This window comes from Mobula hypostoma, chromosome 7 (genome assembly GCF_963921235.1).
Source record: "Mobula hypostoma chromosome 7, sMobHyp1.1, whole genome shotgun sequence".
In the NCBI taxonomy this organism is placed as follows: Eukaryota; Metazoa; Chordata; class Chondrichthyes; order Myliobatiformes; family Myliobatidae; genus Mobula; species Mobula hypostoma.
The window spans coordinates 18,902,327-18,908,326 of NC_086103.1; positions in this window are offsets into that span (position 1 = coordinate 18,902,327).

The window sequence follows — 6,000 nt, forward strand, 5'->3', positions numbered from 1 at the left end:
TGGACATACTCAATAAATCCAGAGTAGAATAATAACTGTAATAGAATCAGTGAAAGACCACACTAACTTGGGTATTCAGACAGTGTACAAAAGACTACAAGCTGTGCAAATACAAAAAGAAATATTAATAATAAATAAATAAGCAATAAATGATCCTCTGATGAGGACTGTCTCATGGACCACTGGTTTCCTTCTCCTGAAGTCAATAATTTGCTCCCTGGCCTTGCTGACATTGAGTAATAGGTTGTTGTTATGACACCACTCAGCCAGATGTTCAATTTCCCTCCTCTATGCTGATTCGTCACCACCTTTGTTTCGGCTGTGGTGTCATCAGCAAACCTGAGTATGACATTGGAGCTGTATTTAGCCACCTGGTCATGAATGTAAAGCAAGTAGACAGGGGGATTCAGCACACAGCCTTGTGCTGGGCCTGTGCTGATGGAGATTATGGAGGAGATGGATTTGCTATTCTGCACTGACTGGGGTCTGCAACTGAGGAAATCAAGGATCCAATTGCACAAGGAGGTATTGAGGCCAACGTCTGAGAACATATCGAATAGTTTTGAGGGGATGATAGTTTTGAATGTTGAGCTGTAGTTGATAAAAATCATCCTATTACAGAATCTTTGCGGTCCAGATGTTCCAGGGTTGAGAAGAGCCAATGGGATGGCATCTACTGTGGACCTGTTGCTTCGGTAGACAACCAGCCTCTGAAATCACTTCATCACTATGGATGTAAATGCAATTGGGCAACAGTCATTGAGGCTGCTCACCACATTCTTCAGTTACTGGTGTAACTGGAGTCTGTTTGAAGCAGGTGGGTACCTCAGCCTGCTGAAGCGAGAGGTTAAAGATCTCAGTGAACACTCCAGCCAGTTGATCAGCGCGGGTGTTTAGTGCTTGACCAGGTTCCCCGTCTGAGCCAGATGCTTTTCATGAACTGACCTTCCTGATGGCAGCCCCATTGTCAGCTTCAGAGTCTGAAAACATAGGATCATCGGAGGCTGTGGGAGTTCATAAAGGTTCCTTCATGCTTTGATGGTCAAAGAGGGCGTAAAAGGTATTGAGATCATCTGGACACGAAGCCCTGCTGGCAGCTGTGTCACGTGATTTACCTTTATAAGAAGTGATAGTATTCAAGCACTGCCACAACTGATGTGCACACTTCATTGATTCAAGTTTAGACCAGAATTGCCACTTTGCCCATGAGATGGCTTTTAGGAGATTGTACCTAAATCTCCTGTAACTTTCTTGGTCACCAGACTTGAATGCCTCTGATTAGGCTCTCAGCAGACTGTTTATCTCATAGTTCATCCAGGGCTTTAGAATGAGGTAAGTTCTGAATGATTTTGTGGGAACACACTTATCCACAATTGTGTTAATAAAGTCCGTGCCAACCATGGTATATTCATTCAAATCCCAAAGATGAGTCCTTGAACATGGCCCAGTCCACTGGCTCAAAGCTCCTCTGCCTCCTGCAACCATCTCTTTGTTATCCTTATCTCTGGAGCTTTTCTCTTCAGCCAAACTGACAGATAATACAGAACAACAATGTTTTGGAGGAAGCTATAATTAACAGTCAATATTTAGCACATCTGTTGGGCAATTGCAAATGAGTCAGGAAAAAAAAGAGGAACAATCTTAACTGCTTTTTGCCTGATTTTGTTTCTTGGAACTGGAATTTATCTCAAATAATAATCAGGCAGCTGGCAGAGAAGTCATCACGCTGACACAGTGGCGTCAAGAAAACAACCACTCCCTCAATGTCACAAAGACAAAGGAGCTGGTTGTGGACTACAGGAGAAATGGAGACAGGCTAACCACTACTGACGTCAATGGATCTGGGGTTGAGAGGGCGAACAGCTTTAAGTTCCTCAACATTCAAATCACCGAGGACCTCACGTGGTCGGTGCCTCTTTCACCTCAGACGGTTAATGAAGTTTGGTATGGGCCCCCAAATCCTAAGAACTTTCTACAGAGGTACAATTGAGAGCATCCTGACTGGCTGCATCACTGCCTGATGTGGGAACTGTACGTCCCTCGATCACAGGACTCTGCAGAGAGTGGTTTGGACAGCCCAGCACATCTGTGGAAGTGAACTGCCCTCTATTCAGGACATTTACAGTGACAGAAGCGTAAAAAAGACCTGAAGCACCATTGGGGACCCCAGTCACCCCAACCACAAGCTGTTCCAGCTGCTACCATCTGGGGAACGTTACCGCAGCATAAAAGCCAGAACCAACAGGCTCCGGGACAGCTTCTTCCACCAGGCCATCAGACTGCATAATTCACGCTGACATAATTGTATTTCTAAGCTATATTGACTGTTCTCTTACATATCTTACTATACATACTATGTATTACAAATTACTATAATTTGGACATTGCACATTCAGATAGAGATGTAATGTAAAAATTTTTCTCCTCACATATGTGAAGGATGTAAGAAATACATTCAAGTCAATTCAATTTAACTGTCTGTTGACATGAGGAATTAACTGTTCAGATTTCTAAAGATAAATTCAGGGGGATCAGACGGACACACAGCTGGCTGTGGAGATCACTGTGGGTTAGAGTGCCTTTGGCAACAGTGGAAATTGAGTGACAGCAAATCAGCAAGGCCTGGAATATCAGTCGATTGTGGGCCCAAGTCAATGCGGAGATGTAATGCTGAGGTGTACAGGCTATTGATGAGTAAGGCTGTCAAAGGTTATGGGAAAAAGACAAAATAGAGTTGAGAGAAATAATAAATCAGCCGTGATGGAATGGCAGAGCAGACATGATGGATTAAAAGGTCTAATTCTGCTCCTATGTCTTATGGGTTGATGGAGAGACAGCAATATTTCACAGCTGTAGTTTTTCAGTTGAGGAAGTGCTCAGAATAGATTTCAAACTTCTGCAAATCAACACACTGAACTAGAGCTAGTAGAAACAGCTTTAAACTTACACTTTTATACATTCAACAGTATTTCTTGATCTATTTTAAGGTAAGGACTGTTCAGTTCCATTAAGACTGTTTAAAAAGAAAATTGGCTTCAGCCAGTGAACTGGGAGTAAGCAGACCTTAAATAAATGAAAATTACTTTTCAAATCAACATTACATTGAATTGGCATCGGAATAAGAAAGATGGCAAGTTATTCTCAAGAACTGTGAAGGCCTTGGGGCAATTTGTGAGGTTCTATATGGGAAACACTAAAAGACACAGGAAAGAATTAGATCATTATGAAGATGGTGGCTGAAACTTCTGCCTTGGTAAAATCTAAGCTCAAGCTCAATATTGGGACTAACTTTTAAAATCTTTTATTACCTTAAATATCAAATCAAGCTCATTTGTGTTTACTTTAACCTATAATTCGCCTTGTCGTGTTGTTTCTGGATACATTTTAAAACTGGCAGACCACCACAATCCATCAACATAGAACCCCACAAAATAGACCATCTTCATTTCATTATGGCATATTCTGTCATTTACCATTACCTTGCATATTTGATACACTCCCGAAGGCTTTAAAATAATGATGTTCCGTCATCTACAAACAGGAACGTTATCAATAAGATTGAAAGAGTACAGAGAAAATTTTCAATGACATTGCCAGGACAGGACATGAGGTATAAGGAAAGATTGAATAGGTTAGTTCCTTATTTCCTTGGGTGTGGGAGAATGAGGGGTGATTTGTTAGAGTTTGATGAATTATGAACGGGATAGGAAGGGTAAATGGAAGCAAACATTTTCCACTGGGATTTTGTGAGACCGGAACTAGAGTTTATAGGTTAAATGTGAAAAGTGAAATATTTAAGGGAAATCTGACAATAGAATGAGATGCCAGCAAAAATGGTGGAGGTGTATTCGATTACATAATTTAAGAGAGGTTTGCATAAATACATGGTTGGGAGACATATGGAGGGCTATGGTCTGAGTGCAGACGGATGGGAGTGGGCTGAAGACCAGGCTGGCTCAGACAAGATGGGCCAAAGGGCCTGTTTCTGTGTTGAAGTACTCTATGACTCTATTATAACAGTGACAATATACCAGTAGCAGAGCCCACAGAAGAGAATTGTTTACTCATGTGATTGTGTTGGATTGATTCTAAAGTGCTCCGGGGTCAAGATTTTCAAAGCATTATACCCAACAAAGTACCTGTCAGTGACCACAGTGATAGGGTTTTCATTTTGCCAAATAATTCCAGGCCCCAGTTCCAGCCTCAAGCTCTCTGTTCTGAGGTGAAATGACAAAGAAATCTAGAACTCAAAGCAAGTCTGGTTAATAACAAATATGAAAATGTATGTTCTTGTAAAGAATACTCAGTTACATTACATTCCACCCACACCCAGCCTGGATTGTAACATCATAAGACCATAAGATATAGGAGCAGAAGTAGGCCATTCGGCCCATCAAGTCTGCTCCGCCATTCAATCATGGGCTAATCCAATTCTTCATTCATCCTCACTTCCCTGCTTTCACCCCATACCCTTTGCTGCCCTGGCTATTCAAGAAGCTATCGATCTGCCTTAAATACACCCAATGACTTGATCTCCACAGCTGCTCGTGGCAACAAATTCCACAGATTTACCACCATCTGATTAAAGTAATTTCTCCACATCTCAGTTCTAAAAGGATGTCAATCCTGAAGTCATGCCCTCTTGTTCTAGAAATCCCTCCCATGGAAAATAACTTTGCTATATCTAATATGTTCAGGCCTTTCAACATTCTGTATGTTTCTATGTGATCCCCCCTCCTTCTCCTGAACTCCAGGGAATACAGCCCAAGAGCTTCCAGACGTTCCTCATACGGTAAACCTTTCATTCCTGGAATCATTCTCATGAATCTTCTCTGAACCCTAATCATTCTCATAAATCTTCCTTGAACCCTGTATGATTCTATACATATACTGTATGATTCACAGAAATGTTACTGACACTGAAGTGGTCTTGCAGTCCCCTCAATTCAAGAACAATTCAGGCTGGGCATTAAAGGACGGGCTCATCCGTGACGCCCATCGCCACTCACAGGAGTGGAACACAGTGTGGTCCTCTGCTGTTGTAGTCCAACCACTTCAAAGTTTAACATGTGTGTTCAGAGAGGCTGTTCTGCAAAACACTGCTGTTACATATGGTTATTGGAGTTATTGCCACCTACCTGTCAGCATGAACAACTATGGCCATTTTGCTCTGAACTTTCTCATTAGCAAGGCATTTTGACCCACAGATGTGCCTCTCACTGGATTTTATTTTTGTTTTTTTTTTGCATCATTCTTTGTGAACTCTGGAGACTATTGTGCATGAATATCCCGGGAGATCAGCAGTTTCTGAGATATTCAGAACACCGCATCTCACACCAACCATTATTCCATGATCAAAGTCACTTAGACCATATTTCTTCTCCATTTTGATCTTTGGTTTGAACAACAACTGAACCTCTTGACCATGCCTGCATGCTTTTATCCATTGAGCTACTGCAACATGATTGGCTGATTAGATATTTGTATTACTGAGCAGATATACCAAATAAAATGGCCACTATCTGTAATTGGTATTTTTTCTCTGAAAGGTGCATTGAGCTTTTTCCTAAAGCTTTTGTCTACAGCTGATGGTCCCTACAGAGAAACTCATTGAACTGACTCATCCTTAGGTGGGTTCCTGCTGCTCAGTCTCGCCTGCTGGTACGTTCTTACAGACAGAGAAGGGAGGAGCTGTTTGAACGACAGTTGGTACTCAGTACGGGGAGATAGATAGAAGGTCAGATGATAGACCTGAGACATATGATTTTGGACACTGAATGAGCTTTGTTGTGCCCACAGAAAAAGTAGGTTTTGGAGGATCGATCAGTGGCTCTCGCAGTGTGGAGAAGGTCTGACCGGTGGGGAGTTATTCCTCCACCGCAGAACGGTCCCCTTCGTTGTGGTCACAGTCGGTGACTTTTAAAGGATTTCAGAGGACAATGGGAGGATTGACAGCAACAGCTCACCCGAAGACTCAAATTTCTCCCTCTCCCTCGCTCT